The sequence below is a fragment of the Polypterus senegalus genome, chromosome 15 (genome assembly GCF_016835505.1).
Source record: "Polypterus senegalus isolate Bchr_013 chromosome 15, ASM1683550v1, whole genome shotgun sequence".
NCBI lineage: Eukaryota > Metazoa > Chordata > Cladistia > Polypteriformes > Polypteridae > Polypterus > Polypterus senegalus.
This window is the reverse complement of record NC_053168.1, coordinates 25,040,986-25,067,490: the sequence shown is the minus strand read 5'-3', so window position 1 is coordinate 25,067,490 and position 26,505 is coordinate 25,040,986. Positions and strand designations below refer to the sequence as shown.

At 38.2% G+C, this 26,505-nt stretch overlaps 1 protein-coding gene across 1 annotated transcript in view; it reads right to left on the bottom strand.

Moving 5' to 3' along the window:
* Nucleotides 1-713: 713 nt before the first annotated feature.
* Nucleotides 714-26,505, bottom strand: part of khdrbs3 (KH domain containing, RNA binding, signal transduction associated 3) — a 526,056-nt gene continuing 500,264 nt past the window's right edge. Inside the window, exon 11 of the transcript XR_005630743.1 lies at nucleotides 714-1,476. The gene's annotated coding sequence lies outside the window, so the exon portion shown is untranslated. The remainder of the gene's footprint in view (nucleotides 1,477-26,505) is intronic.

Here is a 26,505-nt window from a genome sequence, read left to right as displayed (position 1 = left end):
TCCAAAACCCCCTCTTAAACAGTGATACAATGGGAAACAAATACAGTTTTTTTTACCTCCTCTTTGCTCAATTAGCTGCTGGCTTGTTACTGCTGCCGTGCCACATGATCTGCATCTCGCACTTCGAACATTTAAAAGCCTGTACAGCAGCTGTCCTACTCTTTGTCTTTTATTTGCGGCCCTGGGCGTACAGTATATATATATACTAGCTGTGTAAGCCCGGGCTCCTAGAAACTATTGAAATCTTCAGAAAAAAAGTTGAAATGCAGAGTTGGCGGTTTTGTTTTGCAGACGTGCTTGCCCCCCTTGTTTATCAGTGGCTAAATCTCTCGTTTGTCTTTCCTCAGCAGTTTCACTTTGGCGATGGAGTCGCTTTCTTTCAGCTTCATGCTGTACCCTCGTCCTTCTTTCTTCTTCCAACTTGTTAACTTGGAGCAACCTTACCGGCTCTTTGAGCTTCATGCAGTAGCCTCGCACTTCCGGACCAACACACAACCTTCCACGCATAGATATTTATATATAAGATATATAAATTCTATTTCACATTCTTTTGCGTTAGTGTCATTTAATAGTTAACTGAAAGAGTAAAAGAGAAAGAGTGAACAAAATGTAAGTTTTCAATTTTTACTTTAATTAAAACAATAAAACAATGCAATAAATATATACAATGTCCAAAAATATCAAAGTTAATTTTTCTCTATTTGTAAGCCTGTGTCGTGTTGTATATACAGTATAAAAAAAACTATCAAACTATACATTTAATGTTTTATACAGCAGTGTTAGTGCACTCGTCTGGTTTGTTCAGAGTCTTGGACCTTACTGAATGTGACAAAGCTCAAACTAAAATGAATTGAACCTCATGCTGATTCTTAGCCTCTTTGTCTCTGTTGGATTTATAATGTATGAACTAAGTCCCAAAAAGCATACCGTATATCTTTTCTTAATATGCAGCTTCCAAAAGTTCTTTTCATTGAATTATTAACTCCACAATTACAATTATTTACTGTAATTTATGGACTCAAATAACTAGAGTGCCACACTTTTTTAAAAATGCCCTGGAAAATCTTATTGTCTTTCAATAGTAACCAGTCCTACAAAGTAGCCAGAAGTCCTTTTGTGGCACTTTCAGGTATTGGGGAGTTCTGATGAAAAACAAATGTTCTTCTTAGAAGGGTGTGGGCATCTGCTTTATTAATCCTTCCAGAGAATTTGTGTCCAGAATGGTCTTAAGGATATAAATGTCTCATCATTGAAGTCTTTCTCAAGATTCCTTGATTAGTTATCTTGTCATTTCAAACCGCAGACTCCCACGTATTTCAGTAATTCATTCATATAAATGCTTGTGAGGAGGAAAATGATCAGTGTTTGAGCACAGTGTGCAGAATATCTTCTCTTTCTAATACAGCAGGGAGATTATTTTTTTGGTATCCACATGCCTTTGGGAGGCCACTTTGTTTTGATTCTGTCATTTAAACACTGTAAACAAAACAAAGTCATAATTAATAAAATAATTAAAAAAATTAATTATTAACCGTCTTGTTTTTCCTATAATTTTAGATTAAGCATGCAAACACATGAAACATTACAGTCAGCCTTGGATTAACCAAAAGTATGTGCTTAGGGCACTAAGGGAAGGGGAGTCACAATTAAAAATGAAATTTGATGTCCTTTATTACACCAAACTGATGGACCCTCACCATGTGGACAGCTAAGTTCTCCTTGGCAAAATTGAAGAAATCTAACAGAACAGCTTTCTTTATCACATAGATAGATAGATAGATAGATAGATAGATAGATAGATAGATAGATAGATAGATAGATAGATAGATAGATAGATAGATAGATAGATAGATAGAACAAACTTTATTTGTCCCCAGGGGGAAATTAGCTTTTTAAAGAAGCTCTTTAAATAAAAAAATAAATTATGTAAAAATAAATATTGCATATACATTTTTACATGAGTGTACGCTTGGGAGACAGCTGAAGGGCTGTGGTGATGGTAGTTGTCCTTAGAACCTGAGGTTGGCGCTGTTGCTTAATGCCTTCTCTTCTCTTCCCTCAGGAGAATTTAATAGTGACATTCATATCCTCTTTAACATCAATTCCATTGTCCGCAATCCTGGACATAATTCTTCCTGCCTGGATTTCATATAACTGGCTCCCATTCCACTTGGATTCAGTCTTACTGTTGACTCACATATGAAAAGGCCTAATTGCTATCATTCATTTCTGTTGAAAACTACAATATACATGGATCACGTATGTGCCCCAGTTCTTTCTGATTTGTTTTATCTAATTCTTATAATACACACACACACACACTATGGTCTCTCCTTCTTTACTATTTCAAGGGGGTCTGCCCTTCAGTTAGTTTGTTGATTCAGGGGGCCTCTCTTGAAGTGATGTTACTGACCTAGCACACCACAGCACAGAATATCACCCTGACATCACAGAGTTGTAGAAGATGTGAAAGATGTCACTACCCACATTTTAACATGCACACGTACCGGTCCCGGTACATAACGACAATTTTACGACGTCACAATCATGTCACAGCCATGTGTGCATGCCCCTCTGTCATGCACCTCGACATACTACACATCAAATGAAAATTCAGAGTCTCGTCTTTCCGATGATATAAACCATTTTGACACATAACAACCACAGCACTGACACTAAATCCTTTTTTACAGAGAAGTAAATACTTTTAAGAGCTGACTTTTCCTACCTTTGACTACCTTTGAAGGCTCTCTGCAAGTCAAACATCAATATTTCCGAGCAATATTGATCTCATTCTGTCCGTAACGCTCCAGGGAATATAATCCAGTAAAACGATTAGGTCCAAAACACACAATAAATCCTCAAAGGGACAAAAACTCCAGAAACGTTTTTTTAACTCGAGACTAGCTCCGACATTTTTTTTCATTTCTATTGGTCATATCAGACGTAATTTGTTTCTGTCGGCAATAACCATGCTAAAGCATGTTACACAGAAGTGTTAGCTTCTGATTGACACCTAAGTTGGCCAATAACGATGGGTCTGGGGGGTGACTGGCACCTCGTATAGCCAACGAGTGTCACAGACAGCTGAACGATGACGCACAACTCCAAACCCTGGTAGAATCTACCAGTTTGATTGGACGCTGTGAGTGACACTCCAAACTTACAGCCAATGAGCAGCTGAGCATGTCGATATGTAACTTGCCATACCAACTTGTAAACAAAACCGATCGGAGCTGCGAAGCTGGCATTTGTGCCAGTCTACAGACTTGGTGCGTGGTTGTTTATTGTGATTTCACCTAGTTTTTTCGCATTTTAAATATGGATAAAAGTACAGATAAACGTAAATACACTCTCGATTAAATAATAGATGCATGTACGCAGCGTGACAGTTATCGATCGTACCAGGAGACGTCTAATGGCAGAGAGCGAGCATGTGACACGCCCTTGTGCTTTCTGCCTGCTAACGATTGCTACAATCAGTGGCACGTGGAAAAACGCTGAGCTGTATTGTAACAGTTTGTAAAAAAATGTATATAGTTCGTGTGCATTTTATTAAAAAAAAAGTTAAAAATAAAATATATATATATATTTTTAGCCCATAAGACTTGTTTTGACTATTTTTATATTGAAATGTGTATTTTTTATTGTTTTTATTATGGAATATGAATTTCCATAACTAATAGAGTGACACTGTGTGTAGATATAGATTCCTTTAGGTGTAAGCTTTCAGTAGAGCCCTCATTGATATCTGTGGGTTGAAGCATTCAAAAGTTATTACACTTTTTCCATACGTTCCAAAATGTGGATAATGGATAAACCATAAGCCCCTCTAAAAAGCACCTGGACATGCCCACATAAAAACTGGTGTAAAAATGTCATTTTTACAGGTATTCTTTTCAAATTTGAAATGTGAGTAGTCAACAAGTTATTCTGTTGGTACATAGTGTGTTTCTGTCCTCACCTACCTACTGCAGCTATAGAGGCCTTTATTTTCACAAAAAAACCTAGGCGAGAACAAAAAAATTCATTTTTTCTGTGAGTTCTAATGTGCATAACTTTTGATCAGTCACACCTACAGTGATTCTGACTACTAAGGGTGAAACTAGAGAATGTTACCTTTACAAAGAGACCAAACATGTGTTTATACTCCAGATAGTTCAATAACAGCAATGATTCTAATTTGGAGAGGTCAAATTACAAGCAATTTAGCAAAAATGACCCCGCTTGATAATAAAGGAATGCAGTCACCTAACACAAAAGAGCCTGCTTTAACCCTTTTGTCATACAGTTCCTTTGTGTTAGGAAACCAGTGCATCCTTTCATTGATGTGGACTCCCAAGTACATTTAGCAATGCACCACCTTCACATCCATTCCCTGGTTGGGTGTAGAGGCTCTTTAATAACCAGTTAATTATTTCAGTGATGTTAAGTTGCTGACATTTCTTTCTGTACTAAGAAACAAAGATCTCCATACTGTCTCATCCTCCTTATCAATACTCCCTATAAGTGCTGAATCATCTGAGAATTTCTGCAAGTGACATGACCTGGTGTTATATTTATGATCAGAGGTGCACAGAGTAAAGAGAAAAGGAGACAGGCCTGTTCCTTATGGTGCTCCAATGTTGCTCACATGTACATCAACAACACGGTCCTTGAGTCTCACAAACTGTGGTCTGCCCGACAGATAGTCCATTATTCAGGACACCATCATCTCATTCACCTGCATATCCCTCCTTTTACCCCTTGTAGCTTTACCGTTTCTAGGTTCCCAAAGTCAACCAGCAGGATCTAGCATGAGTCAAACGCATAATAGTAACAAAAGAAATTCCTCAGTCCAATAATGTTTGTTTAAAAAAAAAGGTTTAGTGAAAACTTTAAAAGGAACAAATCACAGAAAATCAGAAAAAAAGTTATTACAAATGCAGAATAAAAGGCAAAAAAGCAAAGAAGGCTTCTACTGCTTCATTACAATCTTAACTTCAGTTACTTTCTATGGAAACTCTGAACCACACATTGAAAACAAATCATGGGATAACCCCTATCCAGTATGTATGTGAAAATATCTCCTACTGTATGTGCAGGATACTTTTATGCGTACAAGATGTCTTCATGTTTGTTCATGATACTTTCACATAATTAGAAGATGTCTTCTCAGACCACAAGGCAGATTGTAACTGGGTGGGAGCGGACTGTTGCCCCATTGAAACTAGGATAATGAGTGCAGCTGCCTAGGGTGTGTTATATTACAGGTCTCCTGGCTTTTTATTTTCTGTTTTATTGTTGTTTTTATTATTTTTCAATTATTATTTTTCATATTTTTATCTCATTTCTGTAATGTTGGTTGGTTAATATTTTTGTACTGTCTCTTTAAATGTTCTGATGTTCCTTGTGTGGTGGTCCAAGAAGCAGCGCCACCATGATGTCACATCTGCTGGGACCTTTGACTGGCTGTGTATTGAGTCAGCGAGTGGATCTCAGCAGCGGGTCATTGAGTTTGTAAAGAACCTTGTGAGTATTATGGTTTCTTTGGATGTTCTGTTTATATGTGATTTATTTGTTTCTCATCTTGGATTCTGTGTCTAGATTATGTACTGGAACTTCATAGCTTAATACTGTCTTTTTAGGCAAATGTTTGCATTTTTTGTGCTTTCTTCATTTTTGTGCTTCTTTTATTTAAAATACATTCTTGATTTTTAAAGATTATTTGAGGCACCGTTCTCATCAAGCCAGAGGTTGTACAGTTTCCCTCTCTCATAAGGTCCTTTTGCTCATTTTGAACTTTTAAAGCCAACTCCTCATTTGTCAGCCTGTGTAGACTGTCATCTGTAGTTAGCAGTTATGGCTGGCTGACGGGGGGAACTTGACACTACTGGATAGACTAGTGGAGGTCCTGACCTGCTTTGCGGCTTATTTTGGAGGGCACATAGCCAGTATTCGCCATCTATGAAACTCCATTTCACAGCAGGGTAGTTATTAGCCAGGTGTGCTGATAATCCAAATGTGGCACCTGCTGGATGGCAGTGGGCCAGCAGAGTGCAAGACAAGACAAAGGAATTGGTGGCGGATACAACAAAAAATATGAAATGCAAAATCATTGCCATTTTGTTGATAAGAAAAGAGAATTAACCAGGATGTTTCTTGGCCAGCTTAAAGGAGCTCAACCGCGTCTATTTTTTGTTTTCTTATTTTTGCTGTTATTGTTATAACAACTCTTCACATATTTGTTCCCTGCTAGGATTAAAAAATATTCTGGATTTTGTAAAAAAAATCATCCTGCTGTTCTGGATACACTGAATTAGCCAAGGAGAAGGCAGAAATTGATGGATGGATGAATGGAAGGATAGTTTATAGGCTATAAGAAAAAAGGTTGATGCTATTAGATAAAACAGAAAATCACATTCTTATGAATTTGCCTGTTGTTGTTGTGTGAGTAATTTTAAAGATGCTGAAGCATAATTCCTTCTTCTCTAAGTTTTATTAAAAGTTATGGCTTATGGCTTTTGGGGTAAATCTTGACCCTTGTACACACACCCTGTAAGACATATAAAAGATCCGTAAATCAATACCTCTAAGTCTATTGGAGATGGACAACAGATCTGGGACAGTGTTTCACTGTACGTCATGAACACTATTGTCATTAGACAGAACAGATGCAACAAAAATGTCTGCGGTGATATTGGGAGAACATACACAACTCACCTATTCAGAACTGAAGAAGACAAGTGCCCATATTTATCAAGCATCTCAGTGAAGGAAAATTGTCTTAACTGGCTCAAAAACCTTAGAGCAACGCAAATTTGGTCTTACTATTAGAAGTAGGAGTAGTAGCATTTATTCCGTTTCTTAATTTAGGAAACTACTCCTAACTTCACCAGGATTTAGGAGAGCTTGTGAACTGTCCTAACTCACTAGAAGCTGCCAGAAGATGGCACTCAGGCAGACGCTAGCACATACATTCATGGAAAGGCACAAGGTTTTGGAAAGGCTGGAAAACAATGGACTCATAAAAAAGCATATCAATCTCACAGATTTCATATGCTACTTGATCCATCTACAACAGTGTTGGTACCGTTCCTTTTTATTTAGCTACAGGGTAATGATTTATCACAACAGACCATTTAACTATTTCTTGGGTTTTGCACCAAACACTGAGGGGACTGGGCGGTCTCTTAGTCTGGAATCCCTGCAGATTTTATTTTTTTTCTCCAGCTGTCTGGAGTTTTTTTTTTTTGTTTCTTCTGTCCACCCTGGCCATCGGACCTTACTTATTCTATGTTAATTAATGTTGACTTATGTTTATTTTTTATTGTGTCTTCTATTTTTCTATTCTTCATTTTGTAAAGCACTTTGAGCTACATTTTTTTGTATGAAAATGTGCTATATAAATAAATGTTGTTGTTGTTGTTGAAAAACCTTACTAGGCGTGAGGTAAGAAGCAGATTTATACACCCCATTACACTTGAGGTAATGTTAAAACAAGCTGGTTTCATGAAAATTGCCAGTTTTCCTGCAGCCGTTGTGATTGATGACACACACATAAAGGTCATCGCACCAACTGTGGATGAGAATGTATATGTGAATTGCAATCGATATCGCAATATCAACCCACTAGTGGATGCAGACTCTGTTATTTTTGATGCTGTGCTGCAGTCTCAACAGTGACGAGCAGAATACATTACATTTTCCATGTTCTTCTACTACTTTAAATGTTATAATTAATATACTCTATATATATAAAATCCTAGGCCTAAAAGTGCAACGATTTTGTCACTTTTTTGTCACGCTTTAAATCAGGCTTATTTTAAAACCTACATATATATGTTTGGTATCATTCTTTTCAGAATTTATCAAACTTTAATGTGATGTTGGTAGATTGTCACATTCTTATTCCGTTTTTAAATTATAAACTAAAAAATATCAAGAACTCACATCCTGCAAGATGAGACTTTGTGCCAAAAGATTTAACCATACTCTGGGCTGGAAATAAAAGTCAAAGAGTAGATAGAACAGCTGCTGTACAGGCTTTTAAATGTTCGAAGCGTCGTGCAAGATGCAGATCACGTGGCACGGCAGCAGCAGCAAGTCAGCAGCTGATGGAGCAAAGAGGAGGTAAAAAAAAAAACTATATTTGTGTCCCATAACATCGTTTAAGAGGGGGTTTCGGAGGAGTGACCATGTCTCCTTGGGGTGCGTTCAGCCCCCCTCTTCACAACATGAGCGGCAGAGATGCAAAGTGGCTGGTGCATAGATCAGGCCGGGGGGGCCTAGTAATAATTATAATAATAATATATTTTGCTGAAGCCTTAGTATTAGACAATTACAAAATGTTATCCTAATTTTCAAAGTAACTACAAAATGCCTGTATGAGTGTCATTCTGTTTCTGTAAAATCATGATGTTGTTCATTCTCAAAACTGGGATATCTTGATATCTTGTCATGTCCTAGTCTGGGTAGGGACAAATTCTTCTCCTAGTCAGACTTTTAGTGTAATTCCTAATAGTAATTCTGAGACACTTGATAAATATGGACCCAGTCTATTTTGTACTTAGAGACTGGTGTTCTGTATCTCATTTTACTTTACATTTTTAATACACAGTACAATACTGGTCTTCATGTGATCAATTAAACCACATTATTTAATCAGATGAACAGCAACCAATATGATATATAATCTGTGCATTTTCTTCGTATAGCATGTGTTATGGTGTATAAAATCTGTACATTTTGGTTTCCATTATATTTTGTTCAAGACAAGACAACAGATGAAATTAACAAATTAAAGCAGGTTTTCTTCCCTTACACCTTACTTTTATAACACTTGTTCATAGCTTCGTGCTAATTTGGTTTTATAGCCCGGGAAAGGATGCTGAGGTGGTACCTCAGGCTATTATGGATGGACATCTGGAACAACAAAGTTTAGTTTATAGCCTGGGAGTGCTACCTCAAAGTACATCAAAGGTTTTGTTGTGTGGGAAAACGGACATTGAATTAATTCATCAATCATTTGGACAGCCAGCCAATCAGGTGCATGTGTTGTGAAACCAAGGCTTGACATTTCATAATAAATATGCCTTGGTTTGGAAAGAAGAAAGAGAGAAGCAAAGGGAGAAGAAAGAGAAGAAGAAGAAAGAAGAAGAGGAACGGACGAAGACGGCCCTGGTCGTCAGAAAGGCATCATGAACATCGATTGCTAAATCAAAACGCCTCCCTGGGACATTCATCCTTGTCATCTGTAACTTTTTCGTAAGCTTTTTCTAAAGACTATATATATTCAGACTTTCCTATCACTACCTATTTTCTAGTATTCTTTGTTCTTGTGGTATTATTATTATTCTTGTAATAAATACCATGCTGCTTTTAACTTTCAGTGCTTTGTCTTAATGTCTAGAGTGATTGAAGTAATAAGTTAGATTTCTTTGAGCACCTGGTGACAGCCGGATTTTGCCATTATTTCCGTGCTGCGAGGTTTATATGGCTGAGAGTGAAGAGCGCTATACTCAACAGAAGGGACAGATACGATAAAGAAGGTATTCTTGGCTGATGAATGGCCTATAGTCAAGAGTGCTGAGTCTTTGTATGTTTAAATGTATTCTTGTAGACCAAAAGCAATATTTAGGTCTGAGATATCATTAAAACATCGTATTGTTGTTCGTGTCGAAAATAAGTAAGTCTCTTGAAGTGCTGAATGACAGGCTGTTATTCCTATAGCACTTGTGTGGTTTAAAGTGCTAAGGGTTAATCAGCGTGTGTGTTATTCATGGAGCACAGTTGTGGTTAGGGTCTGTGTGTGTGTGTGTTCATCTTAAAGTGCAACAGTAGACCAACCCGATAACGAACTTGACGAGAACACTTACCCTTGAGGAAACAGGTAAAAGGGCAAGTAGAGGGAAATACCACGATAATACATTTAGAGGGAAATACCACGATAATACAGCATGTATATTATGAAATATACATATTTTAAACTAGACATATGTATCACACTGTCCCTAGCTAACTTCACAGTGCAAAAGAGATATGTGTTGTTGTTAACAGCACTTTTTTTCTTTCTTTTCTTAAAAGCAAATTATGCTGTCATGTTGGATGTCCATAAAAATAAGATCTCCTTGTTATTCTCTGAGGCACAAAAGAATAAAACAGTGAAATTTCACTTACTATCTGAGGCAAATTCTGAAACTGCTAGTAAAACCCTAACATTAAAGTGACACACTGTCCATTTTTTTGTGATGTTATGCTGCAGACCAAAAATTTCTGTCACTTGGACATATCAAAAGAAGAAAGATAAAAAATGATATAATAGAGGTCTTTAAATTCCTTAAGGGTGTAAACAAAATAAACCGTTCTGAATTACCACCAGAAGAGTGTGGAAGAAATTCAAAGCTCTAATGGGACATGCAGTCTGGCTTTATTTATTATTATTCAGACATATTTATTTTAAATGTGTGCAGTTTTTAAACATATCTGTCCTCTGTTTAAATAAATATTTGTTCTTCTTTGTGCATCTTAAATTATCAGCTCCTCAGAAAAAAAGTCTGGCTTACTAGAATCAGAAAATATTACATACAGTGGATTCAGAAAGTATTCAGACACCTCCAGTTTTACACAGTTTATGGTGTTGTACATTTAGTGGTAAATTGATATATTTTGCCATTTTTACCCAACAAACAATACTCTATAATGACAAAATGAAAAAAAAAAAAGTGCACTGACTCTTTTCCTCCCTTTCCTGGAGACCATTCACGGGAGATTCCACCTGGCCCTCTTGACGTCACTTCCGGGTCCGAGCTTATGGAAGAAGACCTTGCCAGCTCCGGCCCCTGTGATGTCACATCTGGGCTTGAGCCTACGGCTGAAGACCCCTCTGAGCCCAATCCCTTTGACCTCACTTCCTGTCTTACCCTTTTAAAGCCTCCACCTTTTCCCTTTTCCCTCAGTTCTGTTTTGGACTTGGTTTTGTGCACATCAGTGCTGTTATACATTTTGCAACTTTGCAGCCAGGATACCAATATCCGGGTGGCTGCCCCAAACCTTTTTATGACTCTTATGTCTGGTTTTTGTGACAAGATGTATTCAGATCCTTTGCTGTGGCACTCCATATTGTGGTCAGGTGCATTCTATTTGATTTAATTCTCATTGAGATGTGCCTAGAACTTGATTGGAGACCACCTGCGGCAAACTGAGTTCATTGGACATTGTTTAGAAAGGCACACATGTTCTTGTCTATATACAGTCCCACAATTCACACTCATGTCAAGACAAAAATCAAGCCATGAAGTCCAAGGAACTCTCTTTAGAGCTCCACAATCAAATGGTGGTGAGGCGTAGATCAGGAGAAGGGGATAAATCCATTTCTAAATCTTTGAGAGTTCTTGGGAGCACATTGGCTTCAATAATTGTGAAATGGAAGAAGTTTGAAGCCCCCTGGGTTCTTCCTAGAGTTGGCCACATGGGCAAACTGAGTAGGCAGGTCCTACAACTAGCAAGGGAAAATGTGGTAGTTGGTGGCAGGATTGGCACTCCAGCCACTGTAACGAACTAGTGTGGTGCTGCACTCGGGTCCTAATTTTGTCATGTGGTGGGTGTGGCAATGTACTGTATCAGTACATGCTCCTAAAGTCTCTGCTCCTCTCCGAACCGTGTAACCGAACAAGATGGGCCCTGTTCAAGGACATGGCCAAGAATGCAATGATCACCATAACAGAGCTTCAAAAGGCACATTGCAGTTTAAAGGACTCCAAAAGCACGAGGAAAACTATTCTTAGGTCTGGTAAGATAGGAATTGAAATCTTTGGGCAGAACTACAAACACTATGTCTGGCACTGCTCATTACCTGCTTAATGCCATTCCTACCGTGAAGTGTGGTGTTGACAGCAGCAGGGAGAGGGTGACTGGTCAGTATTGGGAGAAGGACGAATACAGCCAAAACCAGAGAGGTTCTTGACAAAAAAATAATAAAAAAAAAAACTCCTCCAGAATACATGTGACCTCAGAGTGGGGTGACGGTTCACCTTTCAGCCTGCCGATGACCTGAGGCATACAGACAGAGACAACCTTGGAGTGGCTTTGGGACAAGTCTCTGACTGTCCTTGGGTGGGATCAGCCAACGACCAGACTTAAAGCTCATACAACATCTGTGGAGCGCCTTGAAGATGTCAGTTTACAGACACTTCCCAGCCAGTCTAACAGAGCTTCAGAAGATCTGCCATAAAGAACGTGCAAAGTTTACCCAGCCTACACAAGACAACTTGAAGCTGTAATTTCTGCCCAAGGGGCTTCTACAAGGTATTGATATTCGGGTCTGAATACCTCTACTAATGAAAGATTTAAGTTTTTGATTTTTATTAAATTTTCAGACCTCTCTAACATGTTTTCACTTTGTCATTATGGATTATTTACAGTAGATGTATTGGTAAAAATGGCAAATCTATCCATTTATTGTGATGTAGATTTAATTTTAAAGTGTGAACAAATTAAAGGGGCCTAAATACTTTCTGGACCCACTGTACTTTAGCCTAGGGTTTAAAAGTGAATTTTAGATGACACATATGTTCACTAGGTGGCTTATCTCCCAATTTCCTTATCTTGACTGGAAGTAAATGTATCCATTAATGAATACCTAAAACTTATCTGACTTCGATTCTTTAGATTAAAAACTAACTCGCTTTTAAAGCAGATGTTTTTTTTCTCTTCTCTAAGCAATCCCAGTCTTTTCTGAGGTAATCATAACTATTAGAAGAGTACCACCCAAGCAAAATTCATACATTACAATGTCAATGGAGCAGGCAAGTACACTCGGTGAAGTGCTGAGCAAAGAAGCATATAAGACTCACAGAATAAGAGCAACAATGAGGACAGCACAATTTTGTGATTTTGTCATTTGGCACTTAAAAATGGCCAGTTTATGTAAATAATATTAAAACACACATTATTTCTGATCCAAAAGCATGTCATAGTAAAATCAGATCACCATTTCCCTATATATTTGTAGGTGGCAGGGAAGATTAATTATATATACTGCATAACAATGGCCTTTGCATTTAATAAGATTTGCATTCTTGTAAATAGACTTTTTATATAATATTACTATTTCATATACATTATAAAATATATGTTTCAATTTTGGATTATCATTATTATTATGTAGGCAGGATTAAAGATGAATGATTTTTAGTGTGTCACTGTGGTCTGTGTATTTAATAAGCTTTGCAGTCATGAAAATAACTTTCGCATAATATATTATTTTTTCATTTATAATATGAAGTACAGATTTTTATTTCTGATTATTATTATTATCACTATGTCACAGTGATTGTCTGTCCCTTTTTTATGTGTTGCTTGTCTTTCTTTTCATTCCTGTGCTATGTGCAGTGGATTCAGAAAGTAATCAGACACTTTCACCTTCTGCACACTTTTTTGCATCGTAAACTTAATTTTAAATGGATAAATGTAACATGTTTGTTCATCAATCTACACTCAATAACCCATAATGACAAAGCAAAATGTTTTAAGAAAGGTTTGCAAATTTATTAAAAATCAAAACTGGAAGTCTTTCATTCATATAAGTATCGAGACCCTTAATTTATTCCCTTCTAGAAACCCCTTTGGCAGTAATTACCACTTTCAGTCTTCTTGGGAAAGTCCCTACAGGTTTTGCAGAGTTGGATGTGGGCAGTTTATTCTATTCTTCCAGACAAATCATCTCACGCTCTGTTAGATTTGGTGAACATTGCCTGTAAACTGCCATCTTCAGGTCTCTTCACAGATGTTCTATGGTGTTTAAGCTTGGACTTTAGCTGGACAGACTCATGAACAGACAGGGACTTATCCCAAAGCCACTTCAGCTTTGTCTTGGTTGCATGCTTCAAGTCTGTTATGCGAAAGGGGAACTGTTGCCCCAATCTGAAGTAATGTGTCCTTTTGAGCAGGTTTTCATCAAGGATCTCTCTGTATTTGGCTGCATTCATCCTTCTGTCAATTCTGAACAGTCTCCCTGCCATTGAATGGCTGCTCTCTATAACTTCCGCACAACACTACAGCATCTGGAGATGACACCAGCCGGAGTACAAAGTGCTCCTATTTGCTAACCTTTATCTTGTGTCTTCTGACAGAGCTTAGCTGTAAATTTGTTTGCTGAAAAGATTCTCTATTATAATCTAAATATATTTTTTTATCTGTGGTCATTTTGTTAGCGTGCAACTTTCAGGGGGCACTGTAAAATTCCCAACATTGTACTTGGTCCATTCATGAAGCTAACATTCCTTGCTGGACACAATATTTTACTGTAAAAGAATAATGTATTCACTCTGTGGAGGAATCAACAATCTCACATATTGTTAAGTAACATTATTATGATGTTAGATTTAGGTGTGAAAAATATAATTGTTATTTTTGCTTTTGTGTTTCACAGAAGCTTTTTTAATTGCTAGAGTTGGTCCCGGAGGCTTTGTTTCCAAACCGATTACTTAATTAGAAATGAATCTTTGCCAATAACAGACCTTACTGAAATGTATGGCTTGTTAGTGTTTTCATTTGCCATGTCAGGTCATTCATATATCATAGATTTTTTTCCTTTGCAAGGATTTCATTCTCTTGACTTGAAGTCTGAAGTTAAACAGTAATTCTCAGTCCTTCACTTTTTTTCCTTCCAAATATTTTACAAGACCAGACGTTAATGATGAATGTACACAGGTGTAATCAAGTTAGATGGAGAACTGCTTATTCCTGTGTCATTTGCATCTTATTGTTAATAAGGAATTAAAAACAGTGAATGCAGCTGAATAAAACTATTACAGGTGGGGAATCTTAACAAGCGAGACAACTAAAATGAAGCATCAAAATTTTGCTTGCACAACAAGAACATCAATAACAATATTTTACTTCAAATTAACAGATTGGGTTGGAACAAAAACCTGCAGCCACTATGGCCTTTCAGGACTGACTTTGCTGAACCCTGAACTAACTCACTTATAATTTAGTTCTTCTTCCCACATTGTGTTTCTGATCACTTTGACTGCTGTACATTTCAGCTATTCATTGTATACAGGAGTTTCACTGTACAAAAACAACTTTTACCTAACTCTAACCGCACCCCTTCTGGAAATGTCCTGTGGACATCAAACTTCACAGAGGACATACGACCTGTGCCAGTTCTGATCTGGGCAACTTAGGTCCATTTTAATTCCATGTTTTACCAGATGGAATACTGATTGGTTTTTATTTTTAATTCCTTTTTTGCCTCAACTACCTACTAGGTCAGGTGGAAGTTGCACAAATGTCAAAATATAAACAAAACAAAAAGTATACAATAAAATTCCAAAGAAATTTAAAGTACAGTGGAACCTCGGTTTACAAGTAACTTGGTTTACGAGTGTTTTGCAAGATGAGCAAAAATATTTAATAAATTTTACTTGATAAATGAGCAAGGTCTTGCAATACGAGTAGTATGGATACGCTTTGTCTGCTGAGCGTCATGTGATCACAGCTGAGCTGATGGTTCTCGCGTGCGCAGGTGTGTGTGTGTGTGTGTGTGTGTCTCTGCTACTCTGGGAGACTGCGATTGCTTTGAGACCCTCTTCTGCGTGTTGTCCTATTGGGTGGAATCCCACAAGAGTTTAGAAACTCACTTACACCAGCCATGATTCTTTTCAAAGGTAAAGTCCAGGTTAATTTTTTAATGTATTTTTACTTTATATTTTGTACTAATCATTTTTATATGAATAGTTTTGGGCTGTGGAACAAATCATCTGAGTTTCCATTATTTCTTATGAGGAAATTCACTTTGATATACGAGTGCATTGGACTGCGAGCATGTTTCCGGAACGAATTATGCTCGCAAACCGAGGTTCCACTGTATACAAAAACTTTACAAAACATTGAAAACTATTTCTATTATTGGAATAAAACAGATAACCTTACAAACACGTGATATCTAAATATGTCCAAAAAAATGCACAAGTACAAGAATTTTGTAGTAGCAGGGGATCTAGTGATGCCCTATAATTTCTCCCCAGGTCTTAAAATTCCTACTGTGTATTCTGTATGGAGCTAAGGATCTGGAAGATAGGGACTGGGACACCATTCTTAGCCATAGAAAAATAAGGTAATGGTGACTTTATGGTTTAAATTTATTCACTCTTCAATGTTAGAGCAACAACTCTTTAGTTTTACAGGTGCCACCACATATGACTGCTTACAGTGACAGTCTACTTCTTTTCACCTGGACAGGATGCTGTCTGACTGTCTTTTATTGGTTTCTCGGTCTGCAAAATGATGTCATCTTGTGTCAAGTGAACGTTAAAGGTAAGGTTTTTAAGACAGTGGTAAGTTCAGCAGTGATGTATGGAGCCAAGACCTAGGCAGGGGAGGGAGCACAGGAGAAGAAATTAGATGTGGTAGACATGAGAATGTTGAGATAAATGTGTGGAGTTACAAAAAAGGACAAAATAACAAATGAGACAATCAGAGGTACAACAAAAGTGGGAGAGATATCTTAACAAGTACTGAAAATTAAGTTGAAGTGGTTTGGATATGTGATGAGGATAGACAATGAGTATGTGGACATAGGAGTGAATGGATGGGAAGTATAGGCGGAAGAGGAAGTAAAGAAGGCAAAAGTGGAGGTGGACGGATGAAATAAAAGAAGATCTGAAGGAAAAGGGCTTGACAGAGGAGGAGGCACAGGATGGAGCTGTATGGCGAATGTTGATCAAGCACATTGACCCCACAAAGAAGTGGGAAAAGGAAGAAATAGCAGAAGTAGTCCCAGATCTGAGTAAGTGGCAACTTTCCATTTTATCTGGTGATGCATGTTTCTTATAATGATGGGTGTCAATTTCTTTTGGGTGGCCAAGTAGCTCTCCAATTAGTCTTTTATTTTTTGTTTCATTAGATGCCAGGATATAGAAGGAAACATTCACACAAAATTAACTAACACACAAATAAACAAAAGTGCGGTGAAATGTGATAATAAATAAATAACATGAAATATGAGTATACATAATTAAATGTGTTACAAATATACTTTGTTGCTTATTTCTTTATGTATGTATTCATTACTTCTTCATTTATTTATTTCAGGGACTCCGCACACAACATGAAATAAGTCCTGAAATGAAAACTGTCACTTTCACTCATCAAAGCTGGCATGGTGGGTTTTGGCGAAGACTGTTTTTATTGGTGAGTTTCAGGCAAAATCATTTTTGAAACACTTTAGCCTATCTGACTCAGGCTCTGAAGTGGTTTCTAACTGTTTTAAATAATCTATTGCAGGTTGAGCATTCTTAATTCCAAAACCCAAAACTGAAACCTTTATTGTTTACTTAATACAATAATATAGGAGTCAATGTAAGGTTGAAAGAATTGTTGGCTATGTTTATGAAAATATTAATTGTAAAATATGCATTTGAAATGAATGATGTGTCTCACTTCATCAAAAGGACTGTCGTTAAGACTTGATAATGAAGAGCTACAGGAGATGAAGGTCTCAGTACTCAAAACACCTGAACCACTAAGTACTGTATACCTGACAACACCAGTAGATCCACGAACATGGATGCACAACATCCATCATCTGACTACACGTCAAAATGAATAACTAAAGGAAGTTAACCTTATTGTTTAATTAGAAATGCATAGATGATGAGCTTTTAAACACAGTATATATATAGACCACGATGCTTATACTAAACTGTGTTTGCTGTTGTTAATTCATGTAGTGATATAATAATCAAAATGATGAAAGACATTGTAGCAGACAGAAGCTCTTCTTAAACACATGGAGCCAACTGTCTACAGTGGTCAATGTGTCTCTCTTCTGTCTCTCCTGCTGCTGCTGCACTCATTACATTGTACATATTAATCATTAAACTTCAGTTGCCTTGTGCTACTGAGATCTTGAATGAATAACAACTATTTTGGATTTTAATTTACTCATAGTTTCAACTCTTTTCTGAATTATTTTCGTTCTCTCACTGAAACCTCTGTAGTATAAAGGGCATGGACTGGAGTAATTGGTTACAGGTGTTTTTGGAAGATACAAATATATAAAATATAAAAATATTCCAAAATCCAAAATATTTCTGGTCCCTGGCATTTCAGATTAGGTATGCCCAATGTCAATTGTGCTAAATAATGTAGCTAGCCTGAACTTAATCTTGAAAGGGTGTCATTAGATTACCATGTAACAAAAGTGCCTTATACTGACTTACTGTTTTTAAGTATGCTGGTGCTGCTCTAGAATGCAACATATGACTCTGAGTCTAAACACAATGAATATATCCCATGATTAAGGTTTAGATCATCCTGCTGTAACTTTTAAGTACATATGCTTGTCTAAGATTTGCAGGCTATCTGATGATATATGCTAAAGATGCTGTTGCATATTCATGCAAAAGCTTTGTCTGAACAAAGTGGAGCCTCGGACCACGTACAAATCGGGTTACAACCAAAAAGTTCGACAAACTTTTGCATCTGTTCACGACCACACACTTGGGTGATGAACAGGCCACTTTCCCTTCCAGTTCGTATGTGCTGATGATTTCTGCACGTGTTCAGTCTCTCCCTGTGCATTCCCTGTGCAGCTGGAGAGAGCGAGTGAGAGAGAGAGCGAGCGAGAGAGAGATAGAGAAAGAGAGAGAGAGCGTGAGAAGGCAGTTAAAGAAGGCACCGGGCTTGTTTTTAAAGAGATTGCAAGATTCGTTTTCTTTCTTCAAGGTTTTCTCAGTGTTATTCAATGTTTTTACATTTAGTTTACTATTACACTGTGCATTCTATGGTATAATGAACTATTTTTGTGCTTAAAAAATAAAAATATATATATATTTACATACAGCTCGTACGGTGTGGAATGGAATAATTGTATTTACATATAATCCTATGGGGGAAATTACTTCGGGTCACAACCAAATTCGGTTGCAACCAGAGTTTTGGAACGAATTATGGGCGTGACCCGAGGTTCCACTGAATATCAAAAATAGCCTTTTATATGATATGCTACTTAGATGTCTTTGTTAAATAAATTCCTCATATACTCACTGTAGTATTAGGGTGTTGTACTGTGTTAGCCATTATGGATGCAATGAGCAGTCGAGCAAAATGACACCTTTTATTGGCTAACTAAAATGATTACAGTATGCAAGCTTTCAAGGCAGGTCAGGCCCCTTCTTTAGCCTAAGCTGCCTCAAAAGCCTGCATAGTGTAATATTTTTAGTTAGCCAATAAAAGTATCATTTTGCTTGACTTCTCATTATAGACTTGCTGTACTGCCGAAGTGAACTGGTAATCGAGAAGAAGAATCTAAGATCAAGATATTTTTTTCACTTAACAGTAGTTGTCATTGGAGTGAATGTAAAACTTCGGCCATCAAGTTCCACATTTATAGGAGACACTTCAGATACAAACTTTTAATGATGAATTAAAGTAGCAGTAATTCTGGGAAACATTTTCTTGCACTCATAGACTGATGCATACAGTCAGAACTTTGAGCATGTGCATAAGTCACAGAATTACCAGGTCAACCAAACCCACCAACTCCGCTTTGAGGTGTGAAAGTGACAGTTCACTTCAGTGCCTATTTCATATTTGGTCTGGTGTTACTGAAATAAATGAAGAAATAATTATATGGATCCATCCATCCATTATCCAACCCGCTATATCCTAACACAGGGTCACGGGGGTCTGCTGGAGCCAATCCCAGCCAACACAGGGCGCAAGGCAGGAACAAATCCTGGGCAGGACACACACCCACACACCAAGCACATACTAGGGACAATTTAGGATCGCCAATACACCTAACATTCATGTCTTTGGACTGTGGGAGGAAACCGGAGCACCTGGAGGAAATTCCTACAGACACGGGGAAAACATGCAAACCCAGGATTCCTTACTGCGAGGCAGCAGCGCTACCACTGCGCCACCACGCCACCCTTAATTATATGGATGCATAAACAAATATGAAGCAAAATATATTTTGTGAGAGATTTAATTATTTATACTCAAATTTCATATTGTTATTATTTATTTATGGTCACATTTTGCAGTACATTTATTTATTTAAGTTTTTACCAATATATTTCACCACACAAGTTCTCAACAATGGCTTTCAATTTGTTGTCTTGTCTTTTTCATGTCTTAAGTTTTTTGTATGGCTGCTTTTGGTCTTTGCAGCTCTCTGCCCAGTTTAAGTTTATTTGCACAGCTGGCTAAGCCCACCATGTATTGACTGCCTCCCTGATTGCCTTAAGTCACTATTGATGGTGGGGCATCTTTGATCACATTTCTGGTTTTCACATCTGATTTAATTTTTTTTTTTTACCTTGTGCTTCCCTTGATTGCAAATTTTAGTTGTTTTATTTGTGTAACTATAATACCTGCGTGTGTGATTTTTTTTCTAATAATGATTCTGCCTTGTTTCTGGCATCTGTATTATTTAGAACTAGCCAACCCGCGGCATACCATACACTGCGTAATCAGGCCGGTTTTTTAATGATTTTTAAGCAGAGGGAGAAAATTAACATTTGAAAAATCGGTAATGTAATAAATCAACAAGAAAAGCAACATTGTAACAATGCACAGAACGAACCAACACACAATCGTCTGTGACTGAAAACTGGCGCACCGTCCTCGCGCCTTCTCCTGCCAGACGGAGGGATGCGGGTGCACAGCGCGGAGTGTGGAACGGGAGGAAAGGAGAATGACGTCCATTCAGCTCCGTCCGTCATGCTAGTCTGCTGATTTCTCGTTCAGTATGCACTGTCCACTCATGTGCCCACCTCCAACTCGTCACTTGAGTCACCGTCTTTACATAGTCCAGATGTACCTGTGAATAACGTAGACTTTTCATTGCTCTGTGCGGTTTTGGCTGCTTTTCTATATATAATCCACCAAGACACCCAACCACGGTAGTAGTGAGGTGGGAGGGGGGTGTGTACAAAGGGTTGGGACGCAACCAGTGGGAGCGTATGAGTCACACTTAGTGGGAATTCCATGGTTTGCAGCCCGAATGGGGTTCAACGGCTCACGCCGGGTAGACACACGCTCAATGTAATGCATAACTATTTATTGAATGCTTAACACTTCTGGAAAGACACGGCTGTCTAAAACGGGTTGCTGTGAGAATACAACAGTAAGCGAATGAAAAGATGGAACTCTGGAGAGAGCAAAATACAACAAATAGTGAACCCGCGGCATAACAAACGCCGCATAATTATTTATTGATGGTTGAGCACTTCTGGAAAGACGCAGTTGTCTAAAAAGGGAGGGTTTGAGGATAGAACAGAAAGAGAATGAAAAGATGGAACTGTAGACTTTTCATTGCTCTGTGCAGTTTTGGCTGCCTTTCTATATATAATCCACCAAGACACCCGACCACGGTAGTAGCGAGGTGGGAGAGGGGTGTGAACAAAGTGCAGGAGCATCAAAGAAGATGCATGTTTGTCACGGATGCGAATTGCTGCATGTAGCATATAAAACAGTTTGCTATGGTGCATGCGGCCGTGCATCGTAATCGAAAACTCATTTTTTAAAGACTGCCTACTTCATTGTGCTTTAACCTCAGTTGTAAAGGAATGTTTTAAGGACCCCATGGGATACCCCTCGGTTTTGGTTGCTTTTCTATATATAATCCACCAAGATACCCGACCACGGTAGGAGGGGGGTGTGCACAAAGAGTAGGGACATAATGAGTGGGAGCGTATGAGTCACATTTAGTGGGAATTCCACGGCTTGCAGCCCGAATGGGGTTCAACGGCTTACCCATGCCTCTCTGCGCTGGGTAGCCACGGTCAATGTCATGCATAATTATTTATTAAATGCTAAACACTTCTGTAAAGACACGGATGTCTAAAACGGGTTAGTGTGAGAATGCAACAGTAAGTGAATGAAAAGATGGAACTCTGGAGAGAGCAAAATACAGTACAACACAGTAGTGAACCTGCGGCATAACAAACGCCGCGTGGCTCAGACGTGCATGTGGACTCTTACCACAGACGAAAGGGACTAACTGGGTGGTCGGTGAGTTTTTGCATCCGGGCAAATGGGCAGGCAGTGTGAATGCCTAGAGAGCGAGGGTAGACGCCAGCCGGTGAAAAAGGAGCGTTGGTGGGCAGGAAAACGTCTTTTGTGTTCCTGCAGGAGCATCTAAGAAGACGCATGTTTGTCGCGGAAGCGAATAGCTGTATGTAGCGTGTAAAACGGTTTGCTATGGTGCACGCGTTCGTGCGTCGTAACCGAAAAGTTGGTTTTTAAAGACTGCTTACTTCATTGTGCTTCATCCTGAGTTGTAAAGGATTGTTTTAAGGATCCCATGGGATACCCCTTGCAAACTGTTTCACACGCTGCATATGGCGATTCACCACCGCGAGAAACATGTCTCTATGAACAGTCAACGTAGCTCGGAGGTGCATGACATGCACATGACATTAACCTGACCTGCACTGCATGTGGCCTCTACGACAGACGAACATAAATGACGCCATTTTTTCTGTGTCGTCGCGTCCGAGTTGGTGGGCGTGGCCCTGCAAATTGTCGTCGTATCCAATGGTCTTGGAGTTGGTGGGCGAGGCTCTTTCCTGCGTGCGCCATAGGTGTCTCACTTGTCAGCGGCTTAGTGAATCCACGCCCCTTCCGGCGTGCTTTCCATGGTTGTCTTGCCTTAGTGAATTATACATATAGATTTTGGTACTTTATCATTGCCATTCACATAATACCACTGATCTACTGCAATTTGCATTTGCCTGACTGGATTTTGGCAATTGCTTACTTGTCACATAAGTGACTAAAAAAAAAGATGGTGGGTAGCTGTCAGGACAGCCGGTAACTCCCCAGTGCAACTCAGATACCTTGTAAAAACTAGGAAAAATGGGTCAAAACTACCTCTTATAGAAGGATGACCACCTCAAAATGAGCAGAAAACAGCAAAAGCACTGAACTATTTTTATTCAGGTGCAACTCAGATCCCTAACAATGAAAACAAAAGGAAGCCATGCCTGTAAGCAAATACAAAAATAAAAAGTGTTTTACCCAGAGGATAAAAAGAAATCTTTGTTTTTTACTTGGGATTCTTGTAATTTTGTTAGTTCCACCAAAGAAAAAAATCTTCAGTTTACAATGTTTCGACAATATTTTGGTGCAAATGTTTATTTTTCTCTTGTCCTCTTGAATTTGTTTTTGTTGAGATTTATATATGTAATTTTTTGTTCCAGTGCCTCTTGTATATGGGCGGGGTGGAAGCTCTGAGATTAGGGATCTGCGTCGCCAATCTTTAAGTTTCTGGTTGGAATCCCATAAATGACAGAAGTGATTCCACTCCTTTGGGTCCTTGAGCAAGGCCTTTAAACCTGCATGACGTTTATCTGAATCCAGCCATGCGAGCAGATCCTCCAACTTGCAGGGAGAACTCAGGGGTTGGTGGCAGGACTGGCATTCCAGCCACTGTAAAACACCTCACACTGTTCTATTCCATTCAAACTAGTGTGGTGCTGAGGTGACACCCATTGCACAGCTGTGTTTGGGTCCTAATTTGGGATCCTGAGGTGGTTCTCGTGTGGTGGGTGTGCAAACGCGCTGTGTCAGTGCATGCTTCCAAATTCTCTTTCTCACTCCTCTCTGATGATGTCACCCTATTAGAGAATCACAAGGTTTCATGGTGTGAGGGTGTTAGCATGCTAACTTTGATTGGTGATACGTCATAATCCATCTTATTTAATAACTAGCTGTGTAAACTTGTGCTTTAAAAAGCCTGGGGTCCTAGAAACTATTGAAATCGTCAGAAAACAAAAATTGAATGTAGAGATGTCAGGTAATTCAAAGGAACTGCTCTGTGCATCTCTCTCCTAGGAGTTTTGTTTTGCCGACGTGCTCACCTCGGTTGTGCATTAGTGGCAGGAGGAAAAGTAAAAGGGATACCGTTTTGCTGATGTTAGCGGCTAAGCGACTTTGTCTTTCTTCTGAGGTTTCGTTTTGCTGATGTGCTCGCCTCGCTTGTGTTACTAGTGGCTATGCGAGTTTTCTGTTTCCTCGGAGGCGGAGCCCTTGCCCCAACTGCAACTCTCACTTCCGGGCCGGACAGACACACACACTTCCACATGTAGACATTTATATATAAGATGAAGTATTGGCAGTTTTTTTTTTTAACCTAAAGTTTATATTACACTAAAACAGGGGTTCTCAAAGTCAGTCCTGGGGTCAAACTATGGTTGCAGGTTTTTGTTCCAGCCAGATTCATAATCAGTGACAACAACTGCTAACACTGATCTTAATTAATTAACTGGTATTTTTTTTCTTCTTCTCTTATTCTACATTCAGAAAAACACAGCAGCATGATTTTTACATTTATACTGTAAGACACTTAGAAATATTGGTACTTATGTACTAAAAGGACGGCAGTGAAACCTCCCCCATGGAGCCCAACACTAGAATGGGTAGGGGGAAACCTTATGCAACCTCCCCTCAAATATGTTATCAATTCATCAAAACAATTGCACGTATGTATTTCTATTAATATTTCAGTTTCTGTAAATTTCCATATTTTTTTTATCCCAATAAATATGTTATGAATTCGTCAAAACACTTCTGTTTTCCTTTGTCATGACTGCCGTCCGTTTAGTACACAAGTACCAAAATATTTCTATTTTTGCTATATATTTAAATGCTTAACTCTCTTTTGTGGATTTCATTATATTTTGCCCTTTCTCTGTGCAGTTTGCTCCCTTCATTGTATCTCAGTAATGACAATTAAAAACGAGCACAGCAGACAACACAGAATCATCAAAGGCTGCAACTACTTTAGTATCAGACCCACTAATTAGTAAATAATGGATTAACTAAACAATAAGAAAAAATTGTTTAAAAGAAAAAAATGCATTATTCCCTTATAACTGCTTAGAACATTTTAATAAAAACAATTTACCAAACTTAGTTTTCTAATTCCTATAGTGTTCCAAAAACACAGAATCTGGGAAATAGCAGTTCACTTAATTAGCTCAGGAGTCCAATTAAAAACAGAAGCCGACTGAAACACAAACTTGCAGCCACAGGGGGTGAGTTTGAGAACCCCTGCAATATAGGAAAGACTCGACTTGATAACAAATCAAAACGGATAAATTAAGGAATAAAGAATGTCAGGTTTCCATTTTAAGCTTTAGTTGAAGCTTTTCATCTGATCATTTTAAGGCCTTTTAAACATCTAACCTCTGCCACTTGGTTCGCTAATGAGTAAATGCTATTTATGTAAACGTAACTGTTTTCACCACAACAGCAAACAAGTAATGCAACATGTTTTTGTTTATAAATGGTGCCGTTAAGTCACGGTCAACACTCATGTCAAAGCAACTGCACCAGCAGTCTCCATCTAAACAATAATCGGAGGAATTGGATGTACTTGGGAGACGATTCAAGTCTCATAGCGGAAGGTCTAAAAACTTGTGTCAATCTGGCATTTCAATTTTTTATTTTAAATAAATTAGAAAAAAAAAATCTAAAGGTTAAAAATGTATTTAAATGATTTAGCACAGGCCTGCAACAACACAAAATGTGAAAAAAGTGAAGGGATCTGAATAATTTCAGAATTGAGCATGTGTCGTCGTCACTTTCTGACGGAGTTATGTTGTGTGTCACAGAGTGGAGATGTGAGTTCAATTCACTGGCCATCGCTGTCAGAATACAGAAATGTTTAGAAGTGGATCGCCTCTTTCCCCAACTGTTGACACCCCTTGCCCCATTTTGACACTGTAATTGGTCATTTGGCTACATTTAGATTTGGCATAATTAAAGCATGGTCTCTAATCCGAATGCAGTACACAGAGCTGCCACAACGAGAAATGCAATACGTGTGCTTTGCGTTTGACATGCAATCTATGGGCTGGAATTAAAATGAAATACACTTTTGTATTGCATTTTAAAGAGACACGAAAACTGCGTGAAAAGCAACCAGTGATTTGCTTGATATGTTTTTAATTATGATACAATAAAACTGTGCCAAAATGAAATGTCCCACTTGCATATGTATTGCATTTCACGGTAGTTTACATGATCGATTACATTTCATCTTGCCATGACTAATCTTCAATACCTTTCGCTGTAGCGTTTAAAATCACCTAAGGCTAGTAGCTTATGTTAAAGTTAGCATTCCACAACTGAGTCATAGTTCTTTAGTTTTGGTGAAGTTTCTCTTGACATTGCATTTCTTAAGTGGATCCAGTTATGCGTAGTGAAAAATGAAACAGTGTATTCTGCAATCAGACTTTCAAACTGTCTATCAAGTATGAAAGTACATTAAAACAAACATTAATTTTGAATTATATCAGGGAATTTTACAACAAAATGTCAGACTACAGGGGCATCCATTGAAGCTGAAGTATAATGGAGTCACGAAGGTAGGCCATGACGTGCAGGCAAATCTAAGGCAGTTTGGGCAAAGCAAAAGTAATTCAACATTTAGAAACAGCTAAATCAAATCTAAGAGATAAACCTGTTGAAATCTTTTAGCATTCGTTTGTGTAATTCAAA